Below are 25,280 nucleotides of genomic sequence, written 5' to 3' on the forward strand. Positions count from 1 at the left end.
CTGTATGGCTTCTTGTTTGTGTCTTTCCATAAATTCTCCATGAATATATCTAACAATATGGAAATTTTCTCCTTCCTTTAATGTCGGTCATTCAAGTAACATTTATTATTCACTTACAATGTGCTAGGCACTTTGCTAACAATGGGATGAAGCAAAAAGAGACAAAATACAGTTCCTACTTTCAAGGACCTCAGAATCTAACAGGGGATATGTCATGGAAACAAAGTAAATAGAGGATAAATTTGAGACAATCAACAGAGGGTAGGCATTGGCAATAATGGACACTCAGAAAAGGCTTCTCATAAAAGGTGACATTTTAGTCTTTGGGGTATGGGCATGCCAATGAGATCATCCCTTTATTTCCTGGCCTTCTTCCTCTCTGATTAGTTTATCTCTTTTTTTCATCCTACGTGTTCTGTAAGGATGTTTTAATGTCACTTCTCAAGCATAACTTTCTATCTATAATGTATTTCCAGTGAATATTCCTTTTCAGTTTCTTGTAAATTTGATTCTTCTGAGTTTGAATTCTGACTTTGATAGTTGCTATTTTGTGGCCCTGAGTAAACACTGAACTGAGGTTCCATTTCTTAATCTCTGAAATGAGGGAACAAAAATGGATGGTGACTTCTTACCTTTTTTGTTTCATGGACTCCTCTGGTTGCCTGGTAAAGCTTATGTATCATTTCTCTGAATGATGTCTTTAAATACATATAATTTGTGGGAAAAGTAGGAATCCATTATACTGAAATGCAATCATAAAAAATATAAACCACGTTCATGGACACTAGATTAAAAATTCATAGATTAGATGATTTCTAAGGTTACCTCCATTTCTAAATTGAAAAATGTGAATAAGATTATGGTGTTCTAAGATTTATAGAAATCACCCATGATTGGACTTCCCATATACCTACTGCCATCCCCTGCTTTTCCTCCCTTATTATCACCTCAAAAACATACAACTTTCCTTCCATTTCCAGTAAAGTATTTTAAAATAAAGGCTTGTGATGACACTTTAAAAAGTTTTCCAAGCCTTGCTGTAAGCTTTGTAAAGGAAAATTGGTCACTTGTGCATTATATGTGATCTCATATTTCTTCCTAAGGGTAGCTAAATCTGACTTTTAAAACTTTCCACTAGGTCCCCAAATTGTCTTTAGTAAGAAGAATATCCTTTAGTATCTTCAGAGACCATTACTTTGACATAACAACAAAATTAGCATTTGCAAATATTATATGGATGCTTCAAAGCAGAGTACCTTGTAGCTGGGCTCTGTTATCTTGTTTTGCAGCTGACAATGTACGCTTGCTCTCTGTGAATCAAAACAGGATGAGTTTATTAATTGGAAATATGCTGACTATGAAAATGATGGCAAATATGCAGATGGAGAAGAACTGTGACATTTTATTTCAGGGAGATAGAGTGTTCATTCATGGAATGGCATTTCAGGATCCCCCAAAAGTTCTTGACCAGTGTTTCTTCCATTTACTTTTTTTTTTTCTAAATTATACCACCTTGTATGTTCATGGCCTTATAGTGCTATCTTTGAATCCTAGTTATGACACCGGGGTGATTGTGTGATTAGGCCAAAGTGTTTCTTTTTCAGGAAGAGTTGGATCAGTGGGGGGAAACAGTCTTCATTGTAAATTACATCATTCTGGTTGATGACTGGTAACATTACTTTTTAAAAATATTTAATTAAATATTTTTCCAGATTACATATAGGTACAGTTTTTTAAACCCTTCTCTTCTGCCTTAGAATTATTACTATGTATTTGTTCTAAGACAGAAGAGTGGAAAGGACTAGGCAATGGAGGTGAAGTGACTTGTTCAAGATTGTATGGCTAATAAAGTGTATAGGGCTAGATGTGAAGTCAGAAAGTCTTCAGTGCCAGTGCTCTGTCCACCTTGACAACTTGATTGCCTCAATGGGCAAAGACAAAAGAATTTATTTCAATTTTTCCCCAAAAAAATTCAAAAGAAGGTAAGGAATAGATCAATACAATAAATCACATTGTTTATTCATCCATCATCATTCCTTCCAATTACCTATAGTAGAGATATTCAAATTATTCTGGCTAGAGATTGTTTTGGGGGACTGGGGATTTGTAGGATAGGGGACAAGACCAAGTTACCTTAGCAGTTGTAAATATTTAGATCTTATTTAAGAATGACCACCCTCTATAGGCTTTTTTATTTCTAAAGTAGGAAATTCTCTTCTTATAGAAAAATTAAATTACAATTAATTAAATACAATAAAAGTATGATATAAAATATAAATAAAATCAAAATAAAATACAATTAAATTAAACTAAAATTAAAAAATACCTTAATACTCTCCACTGGTGATTATGTTTTCTCTTCATACTCCACTGTCAGTTATTGGAGTATCAATTTAATGGTTATCCACTTAGAGGATAGCAGTGGATTGGGGGGCCTTTTTCTTTCTTCCCATTGCCTATTTTTTATTATTTCAATTCTTATTAGAATCTTCATCCAATAGTATTTATCAGTGACATATACAATTCTATTCTGAAAGTACAAATTTTATTTTTAAATGTTCTATGTCATCTTTGGAAGGGGGGAATAATGGGATGAAAGAAAAGAAAATGGATAGCAAAATATCAGAAAATGATCATTAAAAATTGTACCAATATATAATTTACCTAGGTTCAAATCTGACCTCAGCCACTTCCTAGCTGTGTGACCTTGGGCAAGTCACTTAACCCCCATTGCCTTGGAGCCAATACACAGTATTGACTCCAAGATGGAAGGTAAGGGTTTTTAAAAAAAAAATTGTACCAATATATAATTTCAAAAAAAATTCACCAAAAAAAATGTTCTAAGAATAACTTTTTATCTTAACACAATTACTCTCTCTACAGACAAGGAATTGAAAATATGTGAGTCAGGAACTACTTTTTCCATAGGAACCAAAGTGTAGATTTTCATGTTGGTATGAGAAGAGACTAGTTCATTTTATTCAATGAACATGAAGAGGCATGTTTAAACACTTTTTTTTTTAAATCAGGGGGAAAAAACAGATAAGAGACCAGCAATTGGGAGCACTTTAAATAGTGGGCTGCTTTTTTTTTCTCTTAAAATGCAAATTAAGGATGTAAGAATGTAAGTCTGTATTTCTTCAAATGAGGGGTTTTTTATTTTTTTCCAAATGATGATTATTATATTGACTTCAAGAGAAATGGTGACATTTAGAGAAGGTTAAATGTGCAAATGAATGATACAAGGCTGAACTCAGGTTTCTCCCTCCCTTAAGATTTAACTAGCTCGTGATCTGATTCACAGTAATGGCTTTACAAGATGCGTAACATAACCAGGGTTTGGCACGTGCCTTTTGGTTCCATCTGCAACATTTCACTTGAATATGATGTGTGTAAACTTGCCTTAAATCACATTTCTGGTTAGTCTTTATGCTAATGTTCTGTCATGGAAGTTTGGAACAGCAAATCCAGCGATCTGCTTTTCCTCTTTCTACTCTCTTTTTTTTTCTCCATTTCTCTTCTTTCTTTCCTGTCTCTTAAATGCAGGATATTTTGTATTATATGATCCAGTAATAGTGAAATTCACATCAAGATACTGAAAATTAAGGTTCATAATGATCTTTGTATGAAAAAAAGAATGAGGGTCCAAGGCTATGCCATTTTGCATTGTTCTTCTGTGCTTTTGGAATATCATGCAGGATTCAGGAAATCTCTAAAATAATGGCCTTATTTGGTAAATAGAACTCAGGTATTTGTATGAACTTTCCTCAATGAGAACTGTGACATCCTATAGCACTATTGATCTAAAAATATCAGAGGGTTGGGCAAATAGAATATTGGTATGGATAGTGATAGAGGTAGCAAAAACACCTTCCCTAACTAACCTTGTCTGCTACTACTTCCATATGTCTGTGGTCTACCTTCTGTCTCTTACAAGCATATGTCCTCAGTATCCTCTGTGCAGCCCACATTTATTTTATCAGTCTGGTTCTTGTTCTCATTCTTGTTTTTCTTATGGCCTTGAATGCCCTTCTCCACCTATCCTTCGAGGTCTTGCTCAGGTACTCAGTGAAGCTTTTGCCAATAATTCCTCCAGTGCTGATTTGTCTCCTTTATTGATGGTCCATGGCACCACATACCATATTTCCTACACTGTTCATTCCACAGAATCAAAATGTCACAGATTTAGGGATAAAGGGCATATCTCCAGTCATCTAGTTCAATTCCATCATTTTATAGATGAAGAAACTAAGGGACTTGCCCAAGGTCACATAGGGAGCAAGTGGCCAAGGATTACAGCTTAACCACCCAAAGCTTCAATTTGAACCCATGTATTCTGACTCAAAATCCAGTGGTTTATGCCACTGTAAGACATTGCCTCCACATAATGAATTCTAGAATTGTAGTCAGTTGGAAGAGATTTCAGAGATTGTAACATTCAGTCCCTTTAGTTTTGAAATGATGAATATGAGCCTCGGGTAGTTAAGTGACTTGTCCAAAGTCTTACAGATACTAGATGAGAGAGATAGGGCTCTAGATATTACATTTATGCATCATCATTCTCTGAAGTGCTTAATATTGAATGTAACAAAAACAGATGCCATGGCTATTTTTCCCCTTAAGGAGCAATAATACCAAGTGCTTTAAAAGTTATTGCCAAGTCCAGTTCCCCATTTAACTTAGTTTAGTATAGTGCTTTACAGTGTTTATTTAAGCTTCTTGAAGATAGGACCAATAGCTCATAATTTCTTTGTATTCTTTAAAACTAGTGCTAGGTTTTTTGCCCTGAATAATTTTATTTTATTTTTTATTGAAATTTTTATTTAATTAATTTTGAATATTTTTTCCATGGTTACAAGATTCATGATCTTTCCCTCCCCTCCTTCACCTCTCCCCATAGCCAACATGCAATTCCACTGAGTTTAAATGTGTCATTGATCAAGACCTATTTCCATATTATTGATAATTGTAGTTCTAGTTTTGAAAGAAGTGAACAATTAAAATCACTGAATTAGATTTTGGAAAGGCAGGAAATACAGACACCATGAAGTCAACTAACTTGTATAAATTAATAGTAGAATTGGGAGCCCAGTCCTTTATCCATCTAGACATCAGGTTTGAATCATCATTAGTAACTATGTTGAAGACAAAGCAAGACAATGCCTCAGATGGCAAAACAAGATGAAATATAACTAGATCTTCTTCAGAAGAATTTTCTTGAAATTTCTACTTGCAGGTGAAATTTTGGACTTGGACAATCTTGTTTGTCCTGCTGTTTAATCCAGGGTTGGGATAGCCAGTAGTTGAGAAGCCACAGGAAGTTGGTTTTTGGTGGTAATTGGCAGGAATACTCACCAAATGAAAAGCTACATCCTGGTTAAAAAATGAACAACTGGCATGTTTATGAATTCTGGAAAGTAGTATTTACCCAAAATAACATTATGGAATGGTATCATCTGAGGTGAACCTATCTAGTAATTTCTAAGACTGGAGGAAAGAGACACTTAAAATTGGTTTCAGGTTCTACTAGTTGAAGTGTATATGCCTCTATAAAATAATGAGAGGTTTTTCTGGAAAATTTTAGTAAAAAGATTATATTTGAAATAAACATTACTGTTCTTAATAATATCTGATGGTTATATAGCATTTTAAGATTTGCAAAACTCTATGCAGATTTTGTCTATTTTGAACTTCACATCTTATACTAGTAATGTCTAATAGTAAGATTTGAAACCAAAATCCAACATTCTTTTCTCTTCTTTAAAAAATTAAATTTATTTTTCAGCAAATGAAAATTTCTCATCTCTCCCTCTCACCACTCCCTCCCTCCATTGAGAAGCAAGAAAAACAAAAACCTTATTACAAATATGTATAATTGAGCAAAATAAATCCCCACATTGTCTATATCATGTGTGTGTGTGTGTGTGTGTGTGTGTGTGTGTGTGTGTGTTTGCTTCAGTGTGGACTCTTAATTCATTGCCTCTCTATTTAAAGTTACATAGCATATTTTACCATGAATCCAATGGAGTCATGGTTGGTCATTTTGTAAATCAGAATTTTCTATTAAAGCCTTTGTCTTTAAAATATTGTTATTATATAAATTATTCTCCTGGTTCTTCTCACCTGAATTAGCATCAGTTTATAAAGTCTTCCCAGTTTTCTCTGAAAGTATCCCTTTACATTTCTTACAGCATAATATTCTGTTACATTTGTATATCATAGCTTGTTCAGCAGTTCCCAAATCAACATACATTCATTTTTTCAATATGTTACATCACAAAAAGAGCTGCTATAAATATTTTTGTACACCCTTAGAATTTGTTTAGCTTAGAATTATTCCCTACTCTATAGTACCTTCTTTCGTATTACTCTTCTTTCCTTTTTCTACTTTCTCTCCTTTTTCCCTTTTAAGTAAAACATATTTTTGTACCTAGGTATATGCCTTCTGCCCTCTTTTGATCAGTTTACAAGTGAGTGAGGTTCCAGTGCTCCCACCATCACTTCCTGCTTGATAGTGTAGATTCCCTTTTGCATCCTAATTATATGATACTTTCCCCCATCTTTCCTCTTCATTTTTACCTTCCAGGGTATTTCTCATCCTCTGCCTTTCCACTCTTCTTTTAAGGTTATCATAACATAATAGAACCATTCCCAAACTCTGTCTTGTTAAACTCCCTTTATGATTTTGATGATGATATGGGTTTGAAGGAACACATTATATCTTCCCATTTTTTCATGTTAACAGTATATTCTTTTTTTAAACCCTTACCTTCCATCTTGGAATCAATACTCTATATTTGTTCCAAGGCAGAAGAGTGGTAAGGGCTAGGAAATGGGAGTCAAGTGACTTACCCAGGGTCACACAGCTGGGAAGTGTCTGAGGTCAAATTTGAACTAAGGACCTACTATCTATGGACCTGACTCAATCTATTGAATCACCTAGCTGCCCTTAACAATACATTCTTGCTTAGCCCTTTATAATCCAGGGCAGTGTATAATAAATAGCTGCCTTCCTGATCTGAGCTCAAGTTCTTAATCTGGGTTTGTGTCTATGCATTTCCTCTGGTTGTGGTTCCAGTAGACTGCTACTTGACTCAGTTGGAAAGCTCTACTAGTTCAGAATAATAGAACTACAGACTCTGATGCTTGGCCAGTGGATCAGGATAAATAATAGTTTGGGAACCCTTACTCAACTAAATCAAATTGAAGTATCCTCTATACTCATCTTTGTTGAATTTGGTTTTTTCCCCCTATTATGACAAAGTATATCTCTCTGTATTTACTTTTGAAAGACCTGTGTTCCAATTTTAACACTAAATGACCAAAGGATTAATTAGCCTGTCAGGTTCAGCCCAGAATACGTAAATGTAAAATATAGACAAAGTAAATATAATGAAAATTTGAGGAAAGGAATCAGGCAGACTTTCTTTAGGAGGCAAAACTTGAGCTTAACCTTGAAGGTAGAAATAAGGATTCTAAGAAGTAGAGATGAGGAGGGAGTACATTTCAGGCACAGGGGATAGTCTTTTCAAAGACATTGAAAGGGGAAATGCAATATTGTGATCAAGGAGCAGTCCTCTGAGGGTGTTACCATCAATATTAAACAAGCAGCAAATTATAATGTTACAAAGAACATTCCTAATTCTAGTTTCCTAGAAAATAAAATTGCTTAATATTTCTTTTGTTGGCTCTTCATGTTCTTGATTTTGTTGCACAGCGTGCACCTATTTGAAATGTGTTATTCGCTGGAGAAGTTTTCTCTTCCTGTATGAGTTATAACTTTAATATATAGTTTTCAGTATAGAATATTTATTATTTTCTTAAATTCTAGCTGCAACTAGGGAAAACGTGGAGAACTAAGCATTTGTCATACTATCTTAATGCTGTGAATATTGTTGTCTTTTTCAAACTATTAAAAAATCAATGCACTTTTTTTTTGTCAAATCCCACCTAGGGCTAGGCTGACATTTACCTCTGCTGGAGCAGGGGAAAAACAATCACCTTGGGGTGATAAAAGATCTAAATTAGTTTTCGGAGCTGAGCAAATGTAAACCAAAAGACCTAATTTGGTGCTCTGATGGTTTCTTTGAGTACACAGAATAAGAAGGACTGCAACTGGGGAGTCAGTACTAGATTCAGTCACTGACCTAAACCCTGAGGATATAATGAAAGGCAAAAAACAATACTTGATCTTAAGGAGTTCACATTCTAATGGAGGACCCAACATACAAGTAACTCTACACAAACAGGATAGATATAGACGATACTGGGCTAATTTCAGAGGGAAGGCATTAAGACTAAAGAGGACTTGGGAAAGGCTTGTTGCAGAATTTACCTAAGACTTGTGGAAAGCTAGAGAAACCAGGAGGCAGGAATAAGCAAGGAGAACTTTCTGGGGGTGGAAATGGTTAGTGAAAATGACTAGCATCAGGAGATGGGTCAGGACCACAGGATGTGTTGGCATATTGTAAATTTTGGTACAACTCAACCCAAGAGATAGCATCAGGAAAATGTGGGCTCAAACTTATGATCTAGCCACTGGTGCATTTTAACTTTGTGACCCTGACCAAGTCACTGACCCTTTCATTGTTCCTAGATGACTTTCTAAGACCTTTGGTTTTGGAGTAAGTATTGAACTGCATTGAGAGAGGATAGTCAACAAGCATTTTTTAAGTATTTACTGTGTACCAAGCACTATGTTAAATGCCGAGGATGCAAAGAAAGACAAAACAAAAACAAAAATCAAACCCAGTCTCTGCTATTCTCAAGGAGCTCACAATCTCATGAGGAAGCCACAGTCTAATGGTAGTTTCTGGAATTGAGGAAACCACAGTTCTAAGGTTTGTTTGTTGTTTGTTTTTTTTTTTAATTCTCAAACAAGCTCTCCAAAAGCTTGTCTTTTATGAAATCGAAGGCATTCATCTGCTTTGTATTCAACACAGTAACTGGTAAATAATCAATGCTTTGGGAGAAGCTAGGTGGCTCAGTGGATAGAGAGCCAGGCCTGGAGACAGGAGATCCTGGATTCAAATCTGGCCTCAGATACTTTTGGGCTGCATGACCCTGGGCAAGTCACTTAATCCCCATTGCCTAGCCCTTACCACTCTTTTGCCTTGGAACTGATATTTGGTATTGATTCTAAGATAGAAGATGGGGGGGGGGGTTAAAAAAAGAAAGAATAAATACTATACCTAGATATCTAAGATTTGCTTCTTGAATTTTCTGCTATAGCAGAGAAATCACCCCAAGGTGATTTACCTGTAAGCCCTAGATGTAGTCTAGTATACTGTCCCCATTCCTGGATAAACCAAGGTAGGTCATAGGCTCAGATGCTAACCTGATTCATGTATCAGAGTAGGTCAGCAGGCCAAATACTATGGTACACCATTGGTCATTTCATGCACTTTGGTGAGGCAAGTTCAGATAGAAGTAGCTACTATTATAGAGCCTTTATAAATAAATTAACAGACTGCAGCCTCTACAATATTTAAACCATTTTTGAATATTCAGCATTGAAATAGATGTTCAAACAATTACTAGACTAAAGAAACAGCAGGACTTCATCTTTGAAATTGTCTTCCAAATATCCGTCTGGTGCATGAGGCCATCCTATACATTCATAATTTGAGACAACCTCCCAGGGAGCTTGCCATTGTGTTTTCATTAACAAAGTAAAGCAAAGGTGGCTATGCTCTCACATTTCTCATTATTTTGGAATTCTTTTTTCTCTTGTAGAGGGAAGGAAGAAGAAAGGGGAAAAGGAAGAAAAGGAACAAAGGAGAAAGGGCAAGGTAGGAAGGAAAGAGGGGAAAAGACAATTAAGCATCCATGTGCTTAATGATTTGGTACTAATTAGAAGTTCAGTTGCATTTTGGAAAAGAGAAAAATTACTTTGAGTTGAAGTTATCTGGGCAGGTTTAAAGGTAGAGTTAGGTTTTAGCTGTATCTTGCAGGATGGGTAAAACTTTGGTAGAAGGAAGAGGGAAGAAGTTAATATTCAGTGGTGTGAGGGTAAGGAGGGGGAAAGGGAGGGAAAACAACAACAAAAACACAAATACAGGAGTGTCTATATGTATGTGAGATAGTAAGGAAAAGAGCCTGTTGAACAGAGGATTACTGTTAGGATTGCAATTAAGATTAAATAGATTTAGTGAGACCAGATCATGAGGGATTTGAAAGCAAAGCAAATGAGTTTGGATTGTAAGTAGAGGAATGATATGATAAAAATAATTTTAGGAAATGAAACTGACAGTAACGGGACAATTACTTGAAAAGGAAAGTGGTTTGAGGCAAAGAAACTAATAAGGAAGAAAATGGAGTTATCCAGGCATGAGATAACAATAGTACCAAGAGAAGAAAAAGGGGGAAATCAAAGAATCATTTTAAAGGCCCTTATGATGGTAGAGGTATTGTTTGATAAGCATTCAAGGAGATCCAAGAAAAGGGTAAAGATGGTGGAGAATGTCATATAAAATATAAAGGGGAAAGTGTGGAATAGTCACTTGAACCACTAAGGTATGTAAATTGGTTTTAATCTGTCTATTACTTAACCTTTCTTGATGACCTGGAAATGAGAATCCTGGAAAGAGAAATTTAATGAGATATCTAGTGGAAAATGGGAAGAGATTTAATGTGAAGGGGGAAAGTGTGCTAAGAAGTAAAGTTTAAAAAGCAGGATCTGAGGGGGTCATAGAATGTTTATAGAGAGATCATATTTCATGACTGTATTGTTCCATGTGATAAAAATAAAAGCTTCATGCTAAAACTTTAATTCTAATACTATTCCTAACTTTCAGAATTGTTTTAAATCATGTACTTAGAAAAAAAAATAAATGGTTTTAATTCTAATTTTCTTTAAATTAACCCTTCTCTATATGTATATACATACATTTCCTTAGGTCCTATTAATGTATTTCAAGCCTAAAAGGGTTTCATAGCCAAATTATTTTTTGGAAATGCTTATCTAGGACAGTGATACAGAAAAGCAAGCTTCTCCAGTAAAGGCAAAATTAAATCTCTATACCTGGTTTTGTTTCAAAAGAACTAGCAACCAGGATAAAGAGGTGAGATAGGTCAAGAGTAAGAAAGAGCTTTCAGCAGTAGGAACTAATGCATGCAATGGGAAAGGAAAATAAATGGTTTCTGGGGTCACTGGAGGAAACTCAATGCTTACATGAAGAATACTTTATAGGAAACAGAGGCAAACAACATTTTTTGGTCACAGAACTGGAGGGGAAGAACAACCTCCAATAGGTCTATGGTCAAAGAGGCTCTGAGAGATTCTCCCATAATTTCCTTCCAGCCCTACATAAATTCCAAAAGGAATGGAAAAAAAAACTGGGAATGAGAGGAGACAGAAATGGAACTATCCCCTGCAGGCATGAGGCTCCCACAGTCAGAGTTACAGTCAGGAGAAGAAGATTTAAGAAGGGTTGAAACACCTAATGGACTTGCCAAAACAAATCATGTTAGCTAGAAACACCAAGTATGACTTAGCATCCATTCCCAAAAGAACTGAGCCAATAGACCCTGAGGACAAGATGGGAAAAAAGGAGGTCACTCAGCTTATGGAGAAGCAACTAAGAAAGATTAAGCCCTAGTTTTGTGTCCATTTGTATATAAGATGAAGTTTAAGACGGATTTTTTCCCTCCTTGTTTTTTTTAAACTTTGTATCTTTTTCTGTTATGTTAAACTACCTAAAAGAAATGTCACATACAGACAAAATTATATACATACATATATATATATATATATATATGTATGTTCGTTCTTTGTTACATTAAAGTTTCTAGGTTCCTTCCTCTCTTCCTTCCCTGCACTAGAGAAGGCATCATCTGAAAAAAGGATACATCTATATATAAAACTGTGTCTTGCTTGGACTACTTAAAAGTTATGATAAAAAAAGAAAGAGTTTAGGCACTGTACTTCTAGAAATTATTAAAGAAAATTGCCCTTAAAGTTTTAGAACTAGATCAATCACTGCCTATAAGCATACAGTTGCTTTTTATTGTTTTCTTTTTTCAATTATATGTAGAAACTATTTTTTACAATGTTCTCTAACATTTTGCAATTCAGATTCTCTCTTTTCCTTCCTGAGGCAGCAAATGGTCTGTAGTAGGTTATAACAGTGCTTTTAAAACATAGAATTTTAATAGAGAAATAAAAGTCCTGCATCTTCTCTCTCTCTCCAGCAAAGTTGAGGGTGTGGAAAACCTTGGTTCAAAGAGGAAAGGTCATAAAAACAAAAAACCAATAGGCAACGCCAATTTGGACATTTGGTCCTAAGATAACTCAAACAGACATGGATAAAGGCACTCGTTAAAATAGCTAGCATAAACATTTAAGGACTTTTTTTCTCATTTCTTAAAAAATATTCTTCAGTTTTCTGGGGTTTTGTCTCCCAGCTTGAATTTTCTGATTGCTCCAGATTATTCTCCAAAGAAATAATTGATATACTACTGAATTCCATTCTTATCCTCTTAGGCATGAAGGAATCAGTCTCTGAAGCTGAGTTCACATGAAAGAGGGTTGAGTGCTTCATTTTAAAGAAAAAAAAAAGCATAACAGGGCAGTTAGATGTCTCAGTTGGATAGAGAACCAGGGAGATGGGAGGTCCTGGGTTTACATCTAGCCTCAGATAATCCCTAGTTATGTGACCCTAAACTAGTCACTTAATCCCATTTGCCTAGCCTTTGCTACTCTTTTGCCTTATATACTTAGTATTGATTCTAAGACAGGAGGTAAGGGTTTGGGATTAGGTTTTATTTTTAAGTGAGGTTTGTCAGTTTGTCAGCCAAAGACTTCCTTGGAAAAGGAATCAATCCTTCAAAAAGAGACAGCTGGTTATCTTGGGCAAAAATTCACGGAAAAACTAAGCCAAAATTCTCTACATAATCTTTTTCTTCCCAACCCCCATTACAATAATAAGGGATTACTCCCTTAGCTATTTTACATAGCAACCAGAAAATAAAATGAAATTTAAAAAACTTTAGTGAGACACAAAATATTATTTCTTCAAATTAAAAAGAAACTTTCATGATTCTATTACTTCAATGAGCCGTATTATTGAGAATGGACTAAAGCACTACTTTCCCACATATGTATTTAACTGTTAATATCTTCTGGTATCACAAGAATATCTCCACAAAGTCCTGTGCTGATACTTTATCATAGCATGGAGATGAGCCAATAGTTTTTGGAAACTAAACTGGCAGAGAATAAGCCCTGACCCATTCTACTGTTCTTGAGAGGCTTTGAACATAGCCATAGCAATGGAGGACTTTATAAAGACCAATCTAGGTAGCACAGGAAGAATCATCACCAGTAGGCTGGCCACTGGGTGGTGATGATCTCTTTTGCCATGACAACCTCTGAAATAAAGGTGCCAGCAACACATATGAAAATTAAGCAGTCTTGGATCTCAAGCAATTCACACTCTTTCAGAGAGAATATGACAGGCTGATCATTGTGCAATATCAGTCCATAATATTGTAGTTGTAATGAAGTAAGGCAATTCTGATGACTGAAAATTTACTATATATTATCTTAAAATTCATGTCATACAATTGAATTATGTGAATGTCTTTTTATTGTCATTTACCTGTGTAAATAAATTTTATTTCTATATTATTTGATTCAACACCAATATTATCAGGGCTTTCCTATTCTTATCTTTTCCAGTATGGATATTCAATTTACCTTGCAAGATAGAACTCTTTTGCAAATTTCAGTGCTAAAAAATAACTAATTTTTAAGTATGTTCCAGATAATGACTGTTGGAGGTAAACATACAAATGTATAAAGAAAAGTCTACTATGTGAAACTCAGTATTAAAAAAAAGAAAAATATTTAATGGTTTATAGCAATAGGTAATAAGTACTGTTCACAGAATTTTAGAGCCCAAGTTTATTTTTTATCATTCTTATTGGCTTTAATAGGTCATCATATACAACTTCTCACTCATTGCAGAAATTCCTTCTATAATATTCTTGTCAGCTAATCATGCAACTTGTGATTACACACTTCTAATTATGGGGAGCTCAGAGTTTTGCAAGGCATCCTATTTAGTCTTTTCAAAACTATAGCCATCAGCCTTTTCTTTTTTTTCTTAAATGATTTTGTAATTTTAAAATGTAACATTTATTGGCATGGGATCATCAAATTCATCATTTTACGGTGTGTGAGAGAATTTTTCCAGTGGGGCATTTAAAAAAAAAAGAAATGTTTTATTGCTGCTTTTTGGTTTGCTTATTTGTTTGTTTTTTAACAACATAGTTACTTCCTGATATGTTTTTCTTACTGGAGAAATCAAATCATCAATCAAAAAGAGAAAAAAAGGTTAAGCAAAATAAAATATAATGTGATTACGTCTGACAATATACCCAATGTTCCTTGCCTGTGGTCCCCCACTTTTCTACCAAGAAGAGGGAAATATATTTCATCATCTGTTCTGGGGAACCAAGATTGTTCAGTCATGTTTCAACTGTGTCTGACTCTTTGTGATCCCATTTTAGATTTTCTTGGCAAAGAGACTGAAGTGGCTTGTAATTTCCTTCTACAATTCATTTTACAAATGAGGAACTGAATCAAATAGGGTTAAGTGACTGTCCTAGGTCACAAAGATAGTAAATGTTTGAGGCTAGATTTGAACTGATGAAGATGAAGCATCTGATTCCAAATCTACCGTTCTAGCCACTGTTCTACCTAGCTTCCAAGATTCACCATTACATTTAACTAGAAATACATTTCATTTGAGTATTTCCTCCATCCTTATTTTTGAGGAAACATAAAGAGGTCCAGAGTTAACTAAAGATAAATGAAGCATTGAGCCAAATCTTAGTGGAATGTTAGGAATTTTCCTGACTGGGAGCTCCAAACTATTGTGATTATAAAAATAACTTTATCTTTTTTAGCCCTCACCTTCTGTATTAGAATGAATACTAAGTATTGGTTCCAAGGCAGAAGAGCAGTAAGGGCTAGGCAATTGGAATTAAGTGACTTCTCCAGGGTCACAAAACTAGGAAGTATCTGAGGTCAGATTTGAACTTGGGATCTTTTGTTTCCAAGTCTGGCTCTCTATACCAATGAGCTACCTAGCTATTCCTAATAACTTTTCATTTAATATAAATTCCACACAATAGAGAAAGCTACTATGAGGACCTTAGTGCCATTATTTTGACCCTTAGCTAAAAAGCAAGGAAATTGTTATAATAAAGTTACAATTGTCTGATTAAATCTCCAGAGAGAAAGGATTAGGGGTAAGGATATGAAAATTTGGGTTGGGAAAAAATATCCTTAACAAACCCTGACATCCCTTCTCCATTCTTCAAAGGAAAGAGCATGGGATGGATTCAGCTCTGATTGTATGCAGCCGGGAGGAAGAGGCAAAAAAGACAACTCTATTCTTCAGAGTGAAACTCACTATTATTACAAGTGGGTCTTAATATTTTTTACCTCCATAATAACTTCTAATTCTCTCCTCTTTTCTGTATTCCTATGGCCACCATCCCAAGGAGCATTTTTCACTAAGCAAGTTGATATTAAATTGACTCCACTCCATTTGGAATTCATGGGTATAATTTTTCAAATTAGTATTCTGAACACCAGGAATATGTTAGGTTTTTCTTCCTGGAGAATATATGTAGGGCTCTTGCTTCCAAATATCTATATTTGCTCAAAGATTTTTTTTTAATTCAAGGAAGTGGCTTACTATGTCTTGGAGAAACAAATCGTTCTGTAATATATTCTGGGTAACAGCCTGCTAAATTTTGTTAGAACATTTTTTTTCTGGAATTGAGTTCCTCAAATCGCTATTTTCAAGGCTACCTATTGAATCTATGATGGGAGGAAAGCATAATTATTAAATTATAAGGACCAATGACCAATAGTTGAGATCTTCTGAGACAATATCAAACACAAAAATACCCACCAAAGAAAATGAAACTATGTTTCTTTCCAGCAGTTGCTGGTATATATTTAAATTAATATCTCAAGTACAGTTTTGTACTCTGAATTCTTCCTACTATGAAGATATATAGGGGTATGACATAGCAATTACATGATAAGGTGAACTTTTTGGAGTATGGTAACTGAATGTTATATAATTGACTACTTGGAATGGATTCAGCTTAAATATTTAAGTTTAAATATTTTTATAGCCAAAGTGTTTCCTTAATCCAGAAAAGGGCAGCCAGATTGCCCTGTAACTTTCAATAATCCCAAATTATGCCTGTGAGCTCTCTCTGTCTCTCTGTCTGTCTGTCTGTCTGTTTGTCTGTCTGTCTGTCTCTCTCTCTCTCTCTCATACACATACACCTTTTAAACACAAATATTTTTCTAGAGATGCTATATTATTGTGGTATGTAAAGATTTATTAAACCATAAGGTGCTGTATGAACATCAGTTATTAATGTAATAATAGCGAACACCATACTCTCGAATGAATCAAGATCATAGATACCTGAAAAATGATAGTGCTGTATGACAATCATATTGATTTTTCACTTCACAATTTCTCACATCTCTATCCTATTCTCTAGACTCCAATGGCCACAACTCTAATTCAACCCCTTAACAAAACTCACATAAAGTATTGTAGTAGCTTTTAAATTGTTTTCCATGTTTTAAGTCTCCTCTTTCTCCACTCTATCTTCTATATGGATGCCTGAGTGATTTTCTAAAAACGCCATGTTGGATATGTCACTCCCTACTCAAAAAACTCCAGTTGCATCCTGTTACTTCTAACAGCAAATATAAGCCTTTGGTTTGTCCTTTAAAGCCATTTATAACCTTTCTAATTTACCTTTACAGAATCTTTATATACTAATCTCCTATCCCACAATCTGAAATCTATCCAAACTAACCTTCTTGCTGTTTTTCTTACATGGTTTTCTATCTCATATCTTTGCTCCTTTGTTTGCATAGCTGGCCTCCATCACTGGAACGCTCTCTCCTTATTTCTGTCTATTCAAATCTCTAGTAGCTTTCCAAGCTCATCAAGTAACATATTCTTTATGACACCTTTTTCTGATTCCTATAGATGCTAGTAGTGATTTCCTTCTACCCCTAATATTTCTTTTAATATCTTTTGTACATATCTTGTATAACCTATATATAAATATATACGCATGTATTGTCTCCCCAGATAGAAAGTCAGCTCCCCAAAGGAATAAACTGTTATATTTTTATCTTTATAATGTCATGGCTCTCTATAGTCCATGACAGAGCGAAGCTAAATGCACAATGAATTTTTTTCTTGGTTAACTGAAATTTATTGCAAATTTATGAGAAAATGTATAATTCAGGAGATCTATAATTAATAAAGGAAATAGGTTGGTTGTATACCTACATCAAGTGATGATAGTTCAACTACTATGAGGGTTCCTAGAAAACTTTCAAAAAATCTAGTGAGAGTTATGTAAGAAATGCTGAGTAGCTCCTCAGTGGAGGATGAAGGGGACTTAATGAGCAATGATCTCACAGAAATGGGGGGAGTATCCATAACTATGAGGTCACAGATCCACTGAAGCCTGAAGGTCTTAAAAGGGTTTTTAAAAAAATATATGTTACTTAACATGTCTCTAGAGAAACATCTGACTTCTAGTTACTGATATGTACCTCAGTATACCAGGGCAGAATATCTTTTTCATTGTTCATATTTTAATACTTTTGAATAGGACAGATAAAGAAAAAGGGATTAGGAATTTGAAGAAGCCACTGTTTTTCTTTTCTTCTTCTAAGCATCTTCTGACTATATCTGTTCACCCCTCATCTAATTTTGTGGAGCTTAGTATTCAGGCTGACTTCTCTAATTCTTGCACCTTCATTGGAAATTCTTTGTCCATTAGAAGACCTTGTAAAAAGGAGAAAAGCTACAAAAAGCTACAATTATCAATTTGAGATATGATAGCATGAAAACTCTCTTATAGACTAGAAAACAATTGGTAGTGTGGCTCTGATGGAGCCTAGAACACATGAAGGGGAGTAAAAAGTCCTTATAACACATGACAGTGCAATCACAGCTGGGATGATTCTTCCAGCTTTATTAGATGCTGATCTGCATAACATTGACTTTGCTATTATAACACATTTCATCTGTATTCTTTCCAAATCCACAATAACTATTCAAAAATCTTATTCATATGCACATGATTTTAGCACAATTCCTGTGAAATGCCCAGTAGACTTTCCTTTTTTGTTTATGCATTTCCCTGAAGCACCAAAGCAAATTGTCAGACTAGCAAAAAGTAATTTCCCATCAGAAATTCATACAGAATAACTACAACCTCAACCATTACCAAAGGCCCCTGGGACACAGCCCACAAACCCATCTACAAGAAGAGAGAATTCAGCAAAGCTGTCTTGATGACAACTTTCAACAACAATATTTTCATGTACCCATTAAGAGGTTTTCCTCCTCTCATTCTTTACATGGGAAGCAACTTTTTTGCCAGTATTTCTTCTTTAATATTTTTGCTCATTCTTATTCTGCTGTTCCTTCAAATTATACTGATCTTGCATCTTTGGTTATAAGCAATCGCCTTCATAGAAGCCCTTCCTTTTTTACCTTCTCCAATCTTTGCTATGCATATAGCTATGGAATCCTTGCTGTAATCAGGGAGTTCCTTCTTTTAAACCCTTGAGTGACTTTTGTTTACTTCTCAATTTGAAGTGAAGCATGAACATAAGTTTAAAAGACTCCACCAAACCACCTTCCTCACTTCCCTAACACAAGTGATTTTCATCTTCAACTACCCTCTTATCTCAGGCAAACAAATTTTCTTGCAGCTTCTTAAAAACGGAAATTCTCACGGGCTTACCACTTTCACACAGTCAGCTTCCTTCAAAAGAATGTTTCTCCCCCTCTCAGGAAAGCTTGGTTCCTCCTTTTTTTTCCCCAAATTCAATATTCACCACCCTCCCTGATCACAATGGAATCTGGAGAACTATACCCTCTCTCTCCTTTAATTCAATTCTATCCAGTATTGAGCCCCATTGAGTATTTATATGCAATGATATGCTGCCTGGCTGCCAGGGATGCAAAGCTTCTACCCTCAAGTGGCTGAGATATGAGTATCATCATGCTTCCTAAAAACCTAGGGACTGTCCATACAAGGAAGCTGCTTTTCAGCTGGGGAGTGAATACACTAGTTAGAGACTGCTTGTGGGTTATTATGTTTTGGGGTGTACTTGCCTTATCACTTTGCTGCTTGTCCTTCTGGACCTATCTGCAGCATTCTGCATTGTTAACTATTTTCTCTTCCTGGGCACTTTTCCCCTTCTTCTCTCTTGGTTTTCCTTCTTTCTAACTGTTCCTATTCAGTCTTCTTTGTTATTATCTTAATCTTTCTCCTTATGTACCTAATAAGGCTCTTTTCTGGGCTACCTCCTCTCCCCACCCCATTATCTTAGTGACCTCTTTAGCTCCCATGAGTTTAATTATTCACTCTAGAAGATTCTCAGAGAGGTGTGCTCAAACAGGTTCTGATTGCTACATTTTCAGCATAAGCATATCTACCTATGAAATCATCAGACTTTAAAAATCACAACTTGGTTTATTGTTTTATTGATTGTCTAAACAGGGAAGTGATGGAGACATTGTTATTAAATTGTAGTTAATATTACACTTGAAAGTGTGTCATCAGTATAATTTTTCAGTCAGTTGTTAAACATGACTGCCTTGGTTCTACATAGGAGGTATATATACCTCCTTCTTAAGTTCTAATCATGGATTGCCAAATGCCTGTTGAAACTGATGCCCCATAGACATCTCAAACTCAAAATGTCCAAAGCAGGACTCATTGTTTTTCCCAAACCCACCCCCTTTCCAAACTTCCATATTTCTGTTAAGGGCATCACCATCTTTACAGTCACCCAATCCACCACCCTGGAGTCAGCTTTCTCCTTACTTTCCCTTACTTCATCTACCAACCCAATTTATCAATTCTCTACTAAAAAATCTCTTCCATCTTTCCCCTTCTTTCTGTTTCCATGGCCACCACTGCTATGTAACTCTTATCAACTCTTACCTATGATGCTGATATAGCTAAATACATCTTCCTTTTTCAAGTCTTTCTCCCTCTCCATTGTATCCTCCATATAAAGATCCAAGTGATTTTACTAAAGTACAGGTTTGATCATTGCATTCTCCTGCTCAATAAACTCTAGGGGCCTCCTATTGCTACTACAATCAAGTAGGAACTTCTCTGTTTGGCATTTAAACTGTATTTTTGTAGTCCTTTTATATATTACTCCTCTACATTTAGTCTACAGTACTGTCTCCCAGGATTGTTGTGAGGGATGCAATGAGATAATATTTGTAAAGAGCTTTGTAAACCTTAAAGTACTATTCTGTTGTTCAGTTATTTTCAGTCATGTCTGACTCTGACCCCATTTAAGGTTTTCTTAGCAAAGATATTGGAGTGGTTTGCCATTTTGTTCTTCAGCTCATTTTACAGATGAAGAAAATGAGGCAAAAAGTGTTATATGACTTACTAGGATCACAACACTAATGTTGAAGGACAGATTTGAACTCAGAAAGATGATGCTTCTTGATTCAAGGTTGGGCACTCCGTTCACTGTTTTTTTTCTCCTTAGCTGCTTTTTGGAAGTACTAAATAAATATAATTAATAATAATATCACTAAACATGTTATTAAAATATCATTATAGCCAAATCAAACTTTTTGCTATTCTCTAATATCTTCCTGACTTCTCCTATCTCTGTGCATTCATGGAGACCATGCTTGTGTTCAAAACACACTCATGCTCAAGGATGTGCTGGAGCCAGTGCCTACCAGCAAGCTACAGCTGATTGTTAAATTTTCATTGTGAGTATTTATACTTCAAAAATAGGCAAACACTACAAATCAGGGCTTGATTTACTTGTTTTTGTTGTTGATGATGATCTAGCCTTAAGGAATGATGGAAAAAAATCATAATAATTCAGATTAGGCTAAAAACTGTATTGTGTATAGCCACATTTTTTCAGATTGTAGCTAAGCATTTTTAAGCACATCCTTGCTCTCACCCCATACACTATGTGCTGAAAATTCCCCCTCCCTTTAAGATCTAGCTTGGGCATCATCTTCTTCATGTAGCCTTCTCTGATATCTTCACCCCAGCTGAAAGTGATGTCCTTCTGGTCAAAATTTTCAATAGCCCTCTTTTTTCAGACCCTTACCTTCTATCTTAGAATGGATTTTGGTTTGGCATTGGTTTCAAAGCCGAAGATCAGTAAGAGTGAGGCAATTGGAGTTAGGTTATTTGACTAGGGTCACAAAAAGCTGAGGAAGTGACTGAAGCCAAATTTGAACCTGCTTCTTCTTGGCTCCAAGTCTGCCTTTTTATCTACTGAAACATCTAGCTGCCACCAATAGTCATTTTTGAATTGCCTCTTCACCTCATCCCATTTTGCCTCGTCAACTTATTTGCATGGTTTTTTTTTTTCATATCTCCTCTTTTACATTATAAGCTCCCTGATGGCAGGAATGATGATTTTTCATCTAGCCAACTGCCAAGAATATAGGAAATGCTTAATAAATATTTGTTAAAGGTGACTTAAATCATGTGTTTCCTAAGTGGTCTGTGAAGGCATTTTGAAAGGACGCACTTCATGAATGTTTTGAGCACTGGCACCATCATTATTTCCCCTTGAGGTAACTGTATCTAAGAACAAATACTCATTTGCATGTTCAAATTTTTATTTTTTTCTTAAGTTAGATAATGTGTATTTTTAATAGCAAATAGTACTTGTAGTTTTGAAATCTTTCACATACTTTATTTTATCAAATTCATACAATAACTGTGTGATTAGGTACAGATACTATTTCCATTTTACAAATGGGGAAATGGGTCCTAAAAGGCTGTGACTTATTGCAAATGCCATAGCTAGGTGACTTGTTTAGGGCTAGAATCTAAGTCTGATTACTTCTAATTTAGGTTGTGTTTCTAATGGTAGTTAGGTGGCACAGTGGATAAGGCATTCATCCTAAAGGCAAGAAGACCTGAGTTTAAATCCTGCCTGAGACACTTAACCAGCTGTGTGGCTCTACACAAGTCATTTCATTCTGTCTACCTCACTTTCCTCATCTGCAAAATGGAATTAATAATAATAACACTCATCCTCCTCAGGTCAGGATCAAGTCATATAATATTTGGGAATCTCTTAGTACATACTAAGTGCTTAATAAATGCCTCTTCCTTTTTTCTTTTCTTCCTTTTCACTGCCCTGTCTAATGTTTCACCCACCTTTCACTGTTTTGAGAACTTTTTCCTAATAATTTTATATAACATCTCATTTTGTACAACTGAAAAATAATCATAGTTGACTCACTAAAGACAACTTTGAGACTTTGAACTAATTGAATAAAAGGAGAATACTGCCTTGACAGAGGATAAGAAAGGACTTTTAAAAAAGCTTCAACAGCTAGCTGAACAGGTGTTAAAATTACAATGAGGGGAGGTAGGGCTGGAATATTCCCTTTGGAAGACTGCAGCCATCAAATGTAATGAAATAAAAAATCTGATACCTGTATTATAGCACCAGCTTCTTGCTTTGCCCCTTATTAGTCTCTAAGACTATAAAAACCAATTAAAATTACTAGCTTGATGAGAAAAAATTTATGCACCAGTTTCTAAGTAATTAATATTACTCTTTCACCTTTAAAAATTATTATTAGAATTTATTTCCTGCTATTTTAGCCTCTCCCTCCCTTTCCTACGCCATAGAAGGCATCATCTGACCAACAGATTATGTCTCTCATATTTCCATTTTCCAATTCATTCTCTGGAGGTAAACTTCACAAGTTATTCTACAAATAGTCAATCTGTAGCTCTGTATAATGTTCTCTTGGTTCTATTCATTTCACTCTTTATTATTACATGTAGTTCCTTCCAAGGTTTTAAGAAAATTAAGTCTATCCTTTCTTACAGCACAGTTGAATTCCATCACAATTATATGCCACAGTTTATTTAGCCATACCCAATTGATGGACATCTTGATTTCCAGTTCTTTGCCACCATAAAGAGCTGCTAGAAATATTTTGGAACATACAGGCTCTTTTCCTTTTTTCTCAGTATTGCTGGACCTAAGAGCATTTACAGTTTTATTACTCTCTGAATACAATTAATAATATTTTTTAAGAATTGGGCTCCATGCTTTTTACATCCTTGGGCTTAATAAATGCTTGATGATTAATTGTTTGTGTTGAAATGAACTTATAATTACCAAAAGGTACAAATAGTTTGTTGATTATTTTTGTTATGTACTAATTTCAGATCTGGCCTCAGACACTTAACTAGCTAAATGACCCTGGGCAAATCACTTAACCCTGTTTGCCTCAGTTTCCTCATCTGTAAAATGAGGTGGAGAAGGAAATGACAAATAACTCCAGTATCTTTGCCAAATGGGATCACAAAGAGATGGACACAACTAAAATGATTGGACAGCAAATTTTTTGTAGAATCACAAAATAATAAAGCTTTAAATTATTCCATTGTGATTTTTCTTTTTAAAAATTAATATAGCATTGAGAAATAATTGCAGAGAAAGGAGACAGAATTGTAAATGCAGAATAGAGTGGGGCTTTTTAGCATAGGGACCAACCCACATGTATTCCTCAAAAGTCCCTGGGGGCTCACATTCCAATACAGTTACTAGTGTTCATAACTTACTTTGAGCCTTTAAAACATGCAAAATCATCAAGGTTTAAGAAGGCAAATACAGGTTTACTTTAACATTCACTGAGCATTTCATCCTACCATATGTGGAAAATTGTGCTAGATATATGAGGGTCCAAAGATACTAATCATCATAGAGCTTCTACTAGGAAAAGGCAGAGAGGATTTCCAACATATGAACAAATTGGTATAATATAAGATTAGTGCAGCAGGAAAAGTGCAAAGTACCATATTGGGTCCTCAAAGGAAAGTTCATTTAAGTAAGTTAGACTTAATGAAGAAATTGGCCTTTGAGTTGAATTTTTAAAATGTGCAGTCAATATATTTTAGAATTTATTTCCCTCAAAAAATTAAAATAAAATTTAAAAGTATTGGCACTTAAAAGAATAAGCTTTAGCTAGAAAAATTCACTAAGGTTGAAACCCCTTACCCTTTTAGCTATGTTACTATAAGTAAGCCATTGAATCTCTCTGGACCCCTGTTTATTAGTAAAATAAGGGAATTGAACTTGCTATTCTCTATCGTTCCTTTCAACATTGAAATAATTCTATAATACTTACTAATAGTTGACAATATAAACTATATTTTGATGATTTTACTGGAAAATGAGTGGTGCTGCAACACTGAATTACATAACTTACAACTTTTTAAAGGAAAAAAGCAAATTGAATTATCAAAATTATAATTTATTCTGGTTAAGTTGAGTAATTTATGTTTATTGCCCAGAATGTTTAATTTTAATTTTTAGGAATAGAGATACTTTTATTGTTTAATTTGTTTTTGCTTTTTAATTGATCAGATAAATATTTAATTTTTCTATATTGATATTTTGGACAATAGTTATCAACTGGCTATAACAATAGATAATTAAGGTCATTTGTTTTAGTTTATTAGAAGATAATTATTTTCTTAAAACTAAAGTAAGGTTTCACAAGCTATTTCATTTTAATTCCTATTTTCTTTTGACTACATTAATTACAAGGAAGAAATGTTATTGAAGACATTTCATTATGGCATACAAGACTCCTTATTGTTAACAGTATACTGCTAGAGGATGCTGAATATTGCCTCTTAGAAAAAAGCAACTCAGAGTTACTTCTAGAAAGTAGAAAATCAGCATAATTTTTTGGCAAGAACAATATGATCCTATGATTTCCAAGGGATGCAGTGTTGAAATGATGCCTTGTCACAGGCACCAAATTTAGAAAAATGATCTACACTCATGCTTTCTCATAGGCATCTTAGAAAAGAATGATTTCCTATAAAATTAGATGGTATAAAGCATTTTAAAACATCAATCAATCAATAAGGATTTATTATGTGCTTAATAGCTTTGAGGCAGTGTGCCAGGGACACAAAGACAATAATGGAATAATCCTTGACTTCGTGGAGTTTACATTCTATAAAAGGTGACAATACTTAGATATAAAACTTGATGAGGAATATATACAAAATGAATACAGTGTAGTTTTGGATGGGAAGACATCCTTATCCTGGTGGAAGGGGGCAGGGATAGTAGGAGAGGGAAGAGAGATCAGGAAAGACTTTATGTAGAAGGAGATGCTTTGAGTATTAAAAGAAACAAGAAATTCTAAAGGTCA

The 25,280-nt window shown here is 34.8% G+C and overlaps 1 protein-coding gene across 1 annotated transcript in view; it reads left to right on the forward strand.

The window, feature by feature from the left end:
• UST (uronyl 2-sulfotransferase) overlaps positions 1 to 25,280 on the forward strand; it is a 396,229-nt gene that overhangs the window by 110,147 nt on the left and 260,802 nt on the right. The gene's annotated exons all lie outside the window — the stretch shown is intronic.

This window comes from Monodelphis domestica, chromosome 2 (genome assembly GCF_027887165.1).
Source record: "Monodelphis domestica isolate mMonDom1 chromosome 2, mMonDom1.pri, whole genome shotgun sequence".
In the NCBI taxonomy this organism is placed as follows: domain Eukaryota; kingdom Metazoa; phylum Chordata; class Mammalia; order Didelphimorphia; family Didelphidae; genus Monodelphis; species Monodelphis domestica.